A 12,650-nucleotide genomic window follows, 5' to 3' on the forward strand; every position below is an offset into this window, starting at 1 on the left:
AAGAGATCGATCTCGCTCTCTCTCTCTGAACATCATCTTGACCACCTTGCCAGTCATTGGAGGCAGCCATCTTAGAACCATTGAAACTGATTTCTGCTAGCTGACATTTTGGTATAGTATAACCTTACCTATATTTTATAGGATAATTAATTAATATAATACATATCTATATATTCAATTAACCATACTTTGTATATAGTATCTGTTTTGGAATAAGATTGGGGTGTACCTGCAGCATCATCCTGAAAATTAATCCAATACAGGGAGATTAAAAATATACTAGTGAAAGCACAGTATTATCTCCAAGGAACTGAATTCAGTTCTAGACCAGTATGGTTGATAATATATATATATATTTATATAGATAAAAGATAAACCAGATTTGGGTTTAATCGGACATTTGTCGGCTGAGAGAAATCAAGTATTAAATTGACTTTTAATATAAGTGAGGGGTATTATTATAAGAAGGCATAATTGTGTATATATAGATATATGTTCTCAATTATTTTTGTCTTTACCACTATTTTGCATATCATTGATTGAATTTTATTACCGCCAATTTTGTTATATATATTATTTTGCACTATAAATTGTATTAATAAATTACATATATTTTGTCTGTAACTGGGTTTTGTCTTCAATTCAACGCAGATCACGAGCTTGTTTTAGCTTAATATTTATGATAATAAGTTAGAATCTCCTTTATTACCGATTTTAATTTATTCACATAAATCATATAGACTGTCAATCGGAGACAGCATAAATATTCCGACACTGTAAGCACCTTGAAACCACAGAGCCATCATACTGTTCAGGAAGAAGACGTGTCTTCCAAATATACTTTGATGGGAAAAATAAAAATCAGTCCGATAACAGCAGCAAACAATCTTGTGAAGGTATGTTTATCAACAGTACAACATGTTCTATATTTACATGATCTGAAAGGCGACTTGGCAAGGAAGAAGCCACTGCTCCAAAGGTGCCATAAAAATGCCAGGTTACAGTTTGCAACTGCACGTGGGGACAAAGATCCTACTTTTTAGGAGAAATTGTCTCTGGCTTGATCAAACAAGAAGGGAACTGTTTGGCCATAATGATCATCGTTCTGTATGGAAAAAGCTTGCAAGCAAAAGAACATCATCCCAACTATGCACAGGTGTAGTAGCATCATGTAATGGGGGTACTCTGCTGCGGGTACTTCTCAAAATAGATTGCATTATGAGGAAGTAAAATTATGTGAAGATATTGAAGCAATATGGGCCTTCCAACTGGAAAAAAACCATTGGAGAATCCTACTGACAAATATCTACAGGAACTAAAGGATATTGTCTCCTTGTAAGTGCTAAATGATAACCTGGTTATTAAAGGGGAGATGGGATTCCTAATACCGAAATATCTGACAATTGCTACATTTTACTCTCTGTCTGAAATACGCAAAAGAACCAACCTTTTAAAAGGATGACCAACTGTATAACGAGTGGGCAGCATCAACTTGCGCTCTTTTGTAGCAATGTTACCCTCCTACATCAGGAGCACAGCTGATCTGATATCCAGATTACAGTATATACGTATGGAGGATGGTATGTTGCTAACTTTCATTGACATTGAGGCCCTATATACATCAATTCATCTTGAAATGGGCCTCAAGGCAGTGTCCACTTCCTTATCAACAAGGAACACAATAAATTTGTCCTAGAACTCCTGGAATTCAATCTAACGCAGAACTTTTTCACATTTGATGGGCATTTTTACCACCAGCTCAGGGGCATGGTCATGGGAAGTCCATGTGCCTCTACATAAACCAATTTGTTCCTGGGCTAGTGGCTTCTGTCATATTCTTGAATGGAATTAATGAATAGCAAAGACATCTTTGCCAGTAGTTAAGGCTTTTTTCACACTTTCGAGCCTAAAAGCATTTAAATATCAAGAGAACGACTGAAGGAAATGATTTTTAGTCTGTGGGTACCCAAATAACAAATCAGACTGATCTACTGACCGCCAAGAAACAAGAGGATACAAAAAGGATGATAAGAATGATTGGCCTCTTTGATGTGGCACACCAGAAAGTTAGGAATGTCCTAGCAAAACATTGGGACATATTGAGAGTAAACCCAGACCTAGCAGCATTGATAGATGAAAAGCCAAAGATTAAAAAAAAAAGACCTGGGGGGCGGAGTTTGGCCGCTGAGCTGCATGGCTGCTGGTGACTGAGCTCCTCATCCTAACCGGCACAAACCCCCTTTTATAGCACCTTTTATAAGCTTAAAATGGGGAAAGTGGGGAGAGATCGCCCCAGGGAACCTGCCGACCCACCTGTGAGCCGCTCCAAACAACCTGACATGGAGCAATTCTTGAGAAAAGCTGCCAAGGGCACCGCTGAAGGGACGCCTAAGATGGCGCCGGCTCCTCCTCTTCATTCTGATGCGGACGAATTTTCGGAAGCGGGAAGTATTTCGGATGCTTCCGAGTATAAAAATCGGAAGCGGGGAACAAACCTTTCAAAAGCGATCCTTCGCGAAATTCTGGATTCTGCGCTGGCTCCCCTGAAGCAGGACTTGACTGAAACAAAGACCGATTTCCGATCCATCGGCCAGAGAGTCGCTGCGCTGGAAAACTCGCAAGATGCGATTATTCGCTTCGGTGAGGAAACATGCTCCACCCTTGGATCGCATAAAGATCTTCTTAACGATGCCCTCCTGCGAATCGAAGATCAGGAGAATCACAGCCGTAGACGTAATATTCGCATCCGCGGCCTCCCTGAAATATTCGCATCGGAAGTTCTTGAAAAAATCGCGAAAGAAATATTCGCAAATCTTTTAAATCCAGAAAGAGCAGCAAATATTGTCATTGAACGCATACACCGCGCTCTTCGTCCCAAGCCAAAGGCTTCAGACCCTCCGAGAGATGTTGTCTGTGGTATCCTCAGTTTTGTGGACACTGCGGCTCTATTGAAAGCCAGTAGAGAGGCGGACCGCCTGGAATATGAAGGCTCGCAGCTGCAGTTCTTTCAGGACTTGGCACCTTCCACGCTGGCAAAGAGACGTATTTTGCGTCCGCTTCTTGAAGTTCTTAAATCTTCCGGGACCCAGTTTCGCTGGCTGTACCCCTTTGGCTTGGCCGTCATCAAAAACGGAAGGCAGATCACCATACGCACGCCTCAGGACTTATCCGGGGCCTGGGTCCCGCTGGGTATTGCTCCGATTGAAATTCCGTCCTGGATGCCGGCAGACCAGGGAGATCCTGTACCCTCGCCGCCGACTGCAGACACCTGGTCCCTTGTACCTGCCGGGAAGAAATCCCAACCCAGTCAGAGTTCTCAGGCCTCCGCTGCTGCGGGTCGCTCTCCTCATCGCTGAAGCTTCTCTGCTAAGATGATCACCATTTTTGCCGTGCACAGTTCCGGTGTTCTCCTGAAGTGGACCTCCGAAAGTCACAGTTTTCTCCTGTTATACTGTTCAGGACATGCATCGGAGCCGTCTAGTCTTCTGACAAGGCCTTTTTGGATGTATCCAGGCCTTTGTTTACTTCCCTGAGGTTTTCACCTTCCTGAGTGTTATCTACCTCTCCCCTCCCACACCCTCTGCACAGGGGATTTGTTTGCCGATGTTTCCTTCATTGACTTTCTTGTTACCTGATGGCCTTTTCATGGCCTCTCCCAGCTCTACGAGACCCCCCGCCTGCTGGATCCCGGCACCAGTCCGTGATGAGAAAGAATCCTCTAATTCCCAGGCGCTCCGTGGAGCTCTTAGTTCTGCATTATGTGATTATGATTTACTGTTTGCCTTATTGTCTACCTTCTTTTGCCCTCATGTGTTTCCACTTTTGTGTCCTCTTATCCCATCCTAATGTTCTTTCTTGGTTCGCTCAGATTATGATTGCTCTGTGCTTTCCTACTGACTTAAAATGGCTTCTCTTATAGTTTCCTCCCTTAATGTCCGGGGCCTGAACGAGCCGTGCAAAAGATCCCAGGTGATTTCCTTACTACAAAAAGACAAAGTCTCAATAGCCCTTTTTCAAGAAACACATTTCCGGGCAGGTAAGATTCCCAATCTTCCTTCCAAAAAGTTCAATCAGTGGTTCCACAGTGCGCAGACCTCCGCTAGCCGGGGTGTCAGTATTGCCATTCACAAGCAGGTACCCTTTGCGGTTGCAGCCTCCTCCTCGGATCCTGATGGCCGGTACTTATTTGTGAAGGGCTCTATAGCAGGCACACCGGTTACACTGGCCAATGTTTACGCGCCTAATAGGGGACAGGTTGCATGGCTGGTTCAGACCCTCTCTGCGCTGGCTGCATTCAAACAGGGTATGGTAATTCTGGGGGGGGATTTTAATGTGACCCTAGACCCACTCCTGGACTCCTCCTCGGGGAAATCGGCTATCACTCATGTACGTCTAAGACGCCTGAAGGTGGCTCTGCGTAAACTAGGTGTTATTGACACCTGGCGTGCCCTGAACCCCTTGGGTCGTGACTACTCGTTCTACTTCCATGCCAAGTCCTCACACCACAGATTAGACTATGTCTTTCTCTCCTCTGAGCATGTCAAACAAATTGTGAACACCCGAATAGGCAATATCACGTTGTCGGACCATGCCCCCCTCTTTCTGACAGTTTCGCTGTCCACTCTCCCTACGCGGGAATAGAACTGGCGTCTCAATGAGACCATCATCCAGGACCAGGCGTCATCTGAGAAAATAGCCACCTCCCTCCAGGAGTTCTTCAGCACTAACACCGCAGGTCCCTCCCCGGCTGTAATCTGGGAAACCCACAAGGCCGTGATCCGTGGAGAGCTTATCGCTCTCGGCTCCCATCTTAAAAAACAAAGAGCCCAGGCCATGTCCACCCTCCTATCCCGTATCGCCACTCTCGAGCTAAGCCATAAGCAATCCCAAGCGTTAAGCCTTGCGGAGGAGCTTTCGGTCGCGCGATCTCAATTAAAAGATATGTTGAACGTTACCTCGGCGCGCTTCAAATCCTACGCACATGGTGACAGAGGGAACAAACTTATGGCGGCGCTAACTAAACAACAATTTTCTGACTCCTTCATTCCGGCAATCAAAGATGCGGCGGGCAACCACCTTAAATCCACCCCTGATATAGCCAAAGCATTTTGTGCCTTTTACGAAGACCTTTACAACCTCCCGGCCCCTCCTGGATCGTTTCCCTGTTCCGTTGCAGAGGCCTCGAATAAGTTCCTCTCCTCCCTTCAGCTTCCCTCTATATCCCCGGATCAGTCCTCCCAACTATTAGCTCCCATCTCCGGCCCAGAAGTCCTGAAAGTTCTAGCCAGTATCCCCTCCGGTCGTAGTCCCGGCCCTGACGGTTTCACCATCTCTTATTATAAAGCTTTTAAATCTGTCCTAGCCCCTCAATTTAGCTCCCTGTGTAATTATCTCCTGGGTGGTGGCCACCTCCCTGCCCAGTCACTCACAGCCCACATCACCATTATTCATAAGGAGAATAAAGACCCGTTGCAATGTGGCAGCTACCGCCCTATCTCCCTACTAAATACGGACATTAAATGGTGGGCTAAGATCTTGGCCCAACGGATTCAAAAAGTTCTCCCGGATGTTATTCACAAAGAACAAGTTGGCTTTGTCTCTGGCAGACAGGGTAATGAGAATACTGTTCGCCTCCTTCATCTCATGAACTGGGCACGGTCTACCTCTACTCCACTAGCTCTGCTGAGCACTGATGCAGAGAAAGCTTTTGACAGAGTGAGCTGGCAGTATATGTCACTGGCTCTGTTGAAATTTGGCTTTCCTGACCAACTCATTTCCGCTATTCTCTCTCTGTAATCAGCCCCCTCTGCCAGGGTCAAAGTCAACGGCACTCTTTCACCCGCCTTTGCCATTACTAATGGCACTAGGCAGGGTTGCCCTCTCTCCCCCTCGCTTTTTATGATAGTCATGGAAACTCTCCTGTGCAAAATCAGGCAAGATCCCGATATTGAAGGTCTCCAGAGAGCCTCCCACACTCACCTCATGGCGGCATTTGCAGACGACCTCCTTATTATGACCACCAACCCTGAGAAATCCTTCCCCCGGCTACACTCTATATTTGAAGAATTCGGTTGGGTCTCCAATTTCAAGATCAACTATAGCAAATCCCTTGCCCTGAATGTCACCTGTAAACCCGCTCTTGTTGCGTCGCTTAAACGCTCCACCCCCTTCACTTGGGCCGCTCGGGACATCAAATTTTTGGGGATTCACATCTCTGCGAATCTGAATGACCTTTACAGCCTTAATTACACCCCTATGCTCAACTCAATTAAATCCCATCTACAGTCGGTTAAACTTCCCTTCATCTCATGGATAGGCAGGAAGAATTATCTCAAGACCTTCATTGTCCCCAAACTTCTATACCTGCTGCAGACGTTGCTCATATGGCTCCCGCGCTCATACTTTACAGAGTTGCGTCGGAGATTCTCCCTTTTCCTCTGGACGAACAAACCATCTAGGATAGCTTACTCCACATTGACGAGGGAAAAGAGGTTTGGTGGCTTCGGCCTTCCCGATGTCCACCTGTATTACACTGCCACGCACCTGAATAGGTGCTTCTCTCTTCTTTCCCGAAGCCCCCCAAACCTATGCACAGCTCTAGAGCGAGGCCTAGTTACATATAAAGACTATCTCGTCCTGTGGGGGGTCCGTAGCTGTACGCCCTCACATTCCTTTGCCTCCCCCATTTGGAAGGGCATGCTTGTTGAATGGGCTAAACTCTATAGATCTAAAGATCTGAGATTCCCAAGCCCCCACCTCCCATTACACTTATTACAAAACTTAGTTCATCCCGAGACCACTGCCCCTTCAGGTGTTTGGTATCAGTTGTCTAACCACACACTACAGGAGGTTGTATCTGCGAGTGGGGACTTGGCATGGGACACGATTCGGGCCTTACCTGAGGTTCAGAAGCAATCCTTCTTGGCTCTTGCTGCCTTTCGCAAAGATATTGCGATTTTGAAACTCCCTCCCTTCTGCACGGAAGAATCCACCTGGCTGGAAAAGAAACTAGATATGCCGATCCCCCCGAAGAAGCCCTTGTCAACTCTCTACAAGGAGTTACTCTCTTCCACACCCCCAGTACTATCCTTTTTAGTGGCCTGGGAGAAGGAGCTCTCGTACCGCCTCTCAGAACCCGAAAAAGCATTTATCCTCTCCAATTCCCACGGATTCAGTCGTTGTATCAAAATACAGGAGAATTCCTTTAAGCTACTTACACGTTGGTACAAAACGCCTGAATTCCTCCATAATCTTAATCACGAAATACCAGATCAGTGCTGGAGGTGTGGAACAGAGAAGGGGTCCCTGTCTCACATATGGTGGTCCTGCAGTCTAATCCGTCCCTTCTGGGCACAGATTGAGAGCCTAATCGGGCACATTTGCGGCTCCCCTATAAGTTTAGATGCACAATTAGTCCTGCTTTGGTGCCCCAATGTGTCCCTCACCCCTTCTAAGAACAACCTACCAACGTTACTTCTAACTGCTGCCCGCCTGCTGGTACCTCTGCTGTGGAAGAACGACTCTGCACCTACGCTGCTGATGTGGCAAGAGAAAGCGGATCAGATATGTCGTTTTGAAGAACTGGCTCACTGGGAATCTCACACTCGCCCTCGTTTTCTGGACATATGGAGTCCCTGGAAAGCCTATCGTCACCCGGCGTCGTGATCTGTCCGACACCGCCATTATTGAACCTGCCACCCCCCCCCCCCTTCTTCCTCTCTCATCCTCCCTTCTTCTTGTATGTGATTTCTTTGTCCCTGTCCATTGTCCTTTTTGTCTATGTGTGTTTATTTCCCCCCTCATTTGTTTGACTATTGTTATATTTGATTGCACTATTCTGATGCCATCTGCGTATGGCGTATGCTGTACTGTGGCACTTTCTAACTATTTGCTATCTCAATAAAAAGAGATTTGGTTAAAAAAAAAAGACCTGTCGCAAAAGGCCAGGGATCTCCTTATTCTCCGATCCTAAAAAATGTAACGTGGCTGGAATGTCTACCGCAGGGCCTGTTCCTTTGTGGGAACTGCATTGCCTGAAACCAGAATACACAAACTGAAGTTTCTTTAGTTCAAAAACAGGGGAACAATACAAAATAATTTTATTAACTGTAAATCTATTTGGATAATCTATATGTTACAATGTACATGCCCACTTGATTACATGGGAAAAACAAATTGTGAATTACCATGTAGAATTAGAGAACACATTAATGATATCTCCAACAAAGAAGATACACCGGTTGCCAGGCACGTCTACTAAGTTCATCAGAGAAACTCTATAGAAAAAATAAAGATGGGTCACTTGTTGAATGCTGGATGTTGTTCAATATATAAAATATAGTCCAGATAACTCACTAATCTGGTGTCAATAGAATAAAAGGAAATACTATAAACTGTAAATAGTGAGTACCTCCAGGATATATAAAAAAATGTATTTATTGATCAGGAACAAATATGAAATACAAATAAAACATACAGTATATATCCACGTGGATATACCGTATACTGTATGTTTTATTTGATATTTGTTCCTGATCAATAAATGTAATATTTTTTTATATAATCCTGGAGGTACTCACTATTTACAATCTATAGACTCTATACGATGTTCTCCATGAGAATCTTAATTTTCATTGCTTCATCTATACTCTGCTCACTGGATTTAAAGGGGTTATCCGAGATGCTGCACAGATGCTAGCATATCCAGGATCACGTATCGTACATTTGGCACAGGATAAGAACCGGCAGCACGTGCGTGAGTCTGAATCTCTCTGCATGCGCTGCAGGTTGTAACCCCAGGCAGGGATCACGTGTGGCATCTTGGGTAGTCCCTTTAATGCTTATTCAAGTCTGTCCCTCATCCATAGTGTATGAGTTCATGGCTCATAATATACCTCCGATATAATATGCAAATGGGTTATATATAGAGAGTAATGTTTATTACAACTGTCTCTCTTGTCTAAGTGAGAAAAAGACCAGCACTGCCGTATTCCAAACTGGTCACTTTATTAGAAGAAAAACCACTCAAGCAATAAAAATCATAACCTTCTTGACGTGTTTCAGGCACCCAGGCCCTTTGTCTCTCTTGTCTGTTAGATGTAATATATCAAGTAATAATGCTAATTTATCTTCTATACTAAGATAAACAAGTGGGGTTAAAATAGAATAAAAGTGATCCCTAAATACACAATATCTGGCTAGATATTTGCTAATAAGCATTCGTAGGAACGCTCGTTAGCAGTAATCTGCTGGTGTAAAGGTGTTGCCGATTACCTGAAAAATGAACTAAACACTCGTTCATTGGGTAATAGGATTGTTTGTGCTTGCACCTAAATCATGGTTTGCCAGCAGCAGATCATGACTAGGGATGAGCGAATTGACTTCGGATGAAACATCCGAAGACAATTTGCACAATACTTTGTTGGAATACTGTACAGTATTAGAATGTATTAGCTCCGATGTGCCAAAGTTATTACTTTGCGAGGTCTCGCGAGATTTCGGGTAATAACTTCCAAAATTAATTTCTACTGTTAAAAACCTTTTCCCGAACTCGGGTTCGGTTCCAAGGTACCACTTTTAACCGAACACGAGTTCGGGAAAAGTCGATTTGCTCATTCCTAATCATGACATCTAAACTGGCTCTGCTGCCGGCAAACCATGATTCTGTATAGCAGCTGTCTCCTCCACTGACGAGCAGGCGATTGTTGGGAAGGAATGCTTCCTTCTCGGCAGTCGTCTGCTAAATTTAGCAGTGTAAAGGGACCTTAAAATAGGTTTATGCCATTACAGGAATATGGGCATTCTAAGAAGAAAGCATGCCATTCATAGATGCACAAAGATCTATAAATACAATGGCCCGATCATCTGCTAAAGCCCACTGCCTGCAGATGCGCCATTGGTCTCCATAAGAACCTATCTCCTGCCCACAGTGAGCTCGCTGTATCTGTCCAATGGGGTATCATCTATGAACTCAGCAGAGGTATCTAAGCTCTGATTGGTGAGGAGGCGTTACCAACTGAACAAGGGGCGGAATTAGCCAAGTTAAAAAGACTGCAACACGCAGATGAACGCCACTGCCTTAATCTGAATTTGCAATAGAAATGCTGCCAGTGAGCTCCCTGATGAGCCAGTAAAGAAAACACTGGGGAAACTCGTTGGAGCTGGCAGGTACTATTGAGAGCTAGAGTTAGACATAGCAGGAAAAGGTTTAAGAACCAGATCAAGGGGTCGCCCTTCTCAGGGCAAGTACTCCACTCATGATCCGTAATAAGGCTTGGCTCAGCACCACTTTCAAGTTAGTACATAGAGTGAATCTAATAATGCTGCTACGTGTCATGGAACCATGAACCAGACGTACAACAAGAGATAAGTGGAAATAAGAAGGCTTTATTGAAAATCAAGCTGTGAGGCAAAAGTCCAAACGGATGGCTAAACCGAAGCAGGGTCTTGCGAAGCCAGAGGTCAGGAACCAGAAGGGTAGTCAGACGAAGCCTGGATCAGGAACCAGCAGGGTAGTCAGACGAAGCCTGGATCAGGAACCAGCAGGGTAGTCAGACGAAGCCAGGATCAGGAACCAGAAGCAGCAGCAGTCTTAGAAGCATGTGAACACAGGAGGACCAAGCAAGGAACTGAAGCCACAGACCTCCTATATATATATGAGCTAGGCATGCAGCTCCTCCCAGTGGGAAGGAGAAGCCGCAGGGTGGGAGGCTACAAGAAACCCAGAAACCAAGATGGCCGCCAGCACATGTCAAACGAAGGAGAACAGCAAGAAGGTAAGACCATGACAGTACCTCCCCCTCAAGGGCCCCTCCTCCGCGGAGTAAAGAACGGTTTCTGAGGGAAGCGTGCGTGGAAGGCTCGGAGCAAGGCAGGAGCATGGACATCTGCGGAGGGAACCCAGGAACGCTCCTCTGGACCATAACCACGCCAATGGACCAAAAACTGCACCCGACCGCGGACCAGGCGTGAGTCCAGGATATTGCTCACCTCATACTCCTCACGATTGCCCACTTGGACCGGACGAGGCCGAGGAACCGAGGAAGTGAAACGATTACACACCAGTGGCTTCAACAGGGAGACATGAAACACGTTGGAGATCCGCATGCCAGGAGGAAGCGCAAGGGCATAGGCTACCGGGTTTACCCTGCGAATCACTCGGAAGGGACCAACAAAGCGAGGCGCCAGCTTGGGAGTGGGCACTCGAAGGTTGAGGTTGCGGGTGGACAACCATACGCGGTCTCCGACCTGGTAGGAAGGAGCGGGCGCTCGTCTGCGATCAGCCTGGAGTCTCTGGCGCTGCGCAGAGACCTCAAGGGACCTCTGGATCTGTACCCAAGAAGCACGTAGGACGGAAAGGTGATCCTCCACAGCCGGAATATCCTGGGGAGAGAATACCTCCGGTAACACGGCAGGTTGGAACCCATAATTGGCCATGAAGGGAGACGTCCCAGAGGAAGAGTTCACCGCCGTGTTCCTGGCAAACTCAGCCCAAGGCAGGAGGTCAACCCAATTGTCTTGGTGATCGGAGACATAGCAACGAAGGAATTGCTCCAAGGCCTGATTGGATCGTTCTGCGGCCCCATTGGACTGAGGGTGGTAGGCCGAGGAAAAAGAGAGATGAATCCCCAACTGGGAGCAAAAGGAGAGCCAGAACCTGGACACAAACTGACTCCCCCGATCCGACACAATCTCCTTGGGCAAACCGTGCAACCGGAAGACCTCCCTGGCAAAAATCGTGGCCAACTCTCGTGCAGAGGGTAACTTCTTGAGAGGAACACAGTGGCACATTTTGGAAAACCGATCCACAATCATGAGAATGACCGTATGGCCTCGGGATGCAGGGAGGTCCACAATGAAATCCATCCCCAGGTGTGACCATGGACGCTCCCCGGTGGCTATGGGTTGCAAAAGGCCCAACGGACGGTGCCGAGGGGATTTACTCTGGGCACAAACGGAGCATATGCGGCGATGTCGGAACGTAGAGAAGGCCACCAGAACAGACGTGAAACAGCCCATGACAGCTGATTCTTTCCAGGATGCCCCGCGGCCTTGGAGTTATGGTAGGTTCGCAACAACCGAGTGCGCAACTCCTCAGGCACAAAACATCTGCCGTTGGGTCTCCCAGAGGGAGCACCAGATTGAGCCGCCAAAATCTGCTCACCCAGGGGAGAGGTCAGGCTGGTGCGAATGGCGGCCAGGATCTGATTCGGAGGTATGACCGAAGTCGGAATCGACTCCTCCCCGGACAGCTCGGAGTACTGCCGTGATAAGGCATCCGCTCTGATGTTCTTGGAACCGGGTAGGTAGGAGACCACGTAATTAAAACGTGACAAGAACAGAGCCCATCTGGCCTGACGTGGTGTCAATCTCTTGGCCTCAGAGAGTTAGGTCAGATTCTTGTGGTCCGTCAGGATGAGAACCGGAACCACCGAGCCCTCGAGCAAGTGCCTCCATTCTTTAAGGGCCTGCACGATGGCCAATAACTCCCTGTCACCAATCTGATAGTTGCACTCGGCGGAAGACAGTTTCCGGGAGTAAAACCCACAAGGAAGCAGAGGACCCTCTGGTGTTCTACGCTGAGACAGAAGGGCGCCTACTCCCGTCTCAGACGCGTCCACCTCGAGGACAAAAGGCAACCCAGGGTTGGG

This window comes from Bufo gargarizans, chromosome 4, assembly GCF_014858855.1.
Source record: "Bufo gargarizans isolate SCDJY-AF-19 chromosome 4, ASM1485885v1, whole genome shotgun sequence".
In the NCBI taxonomy this organism is placed as follows: Eukaryota; Metazoa; Chordata; class Amphibia; order Anura; family Bufonidae; genus Bufo; species Bufo gargarizans.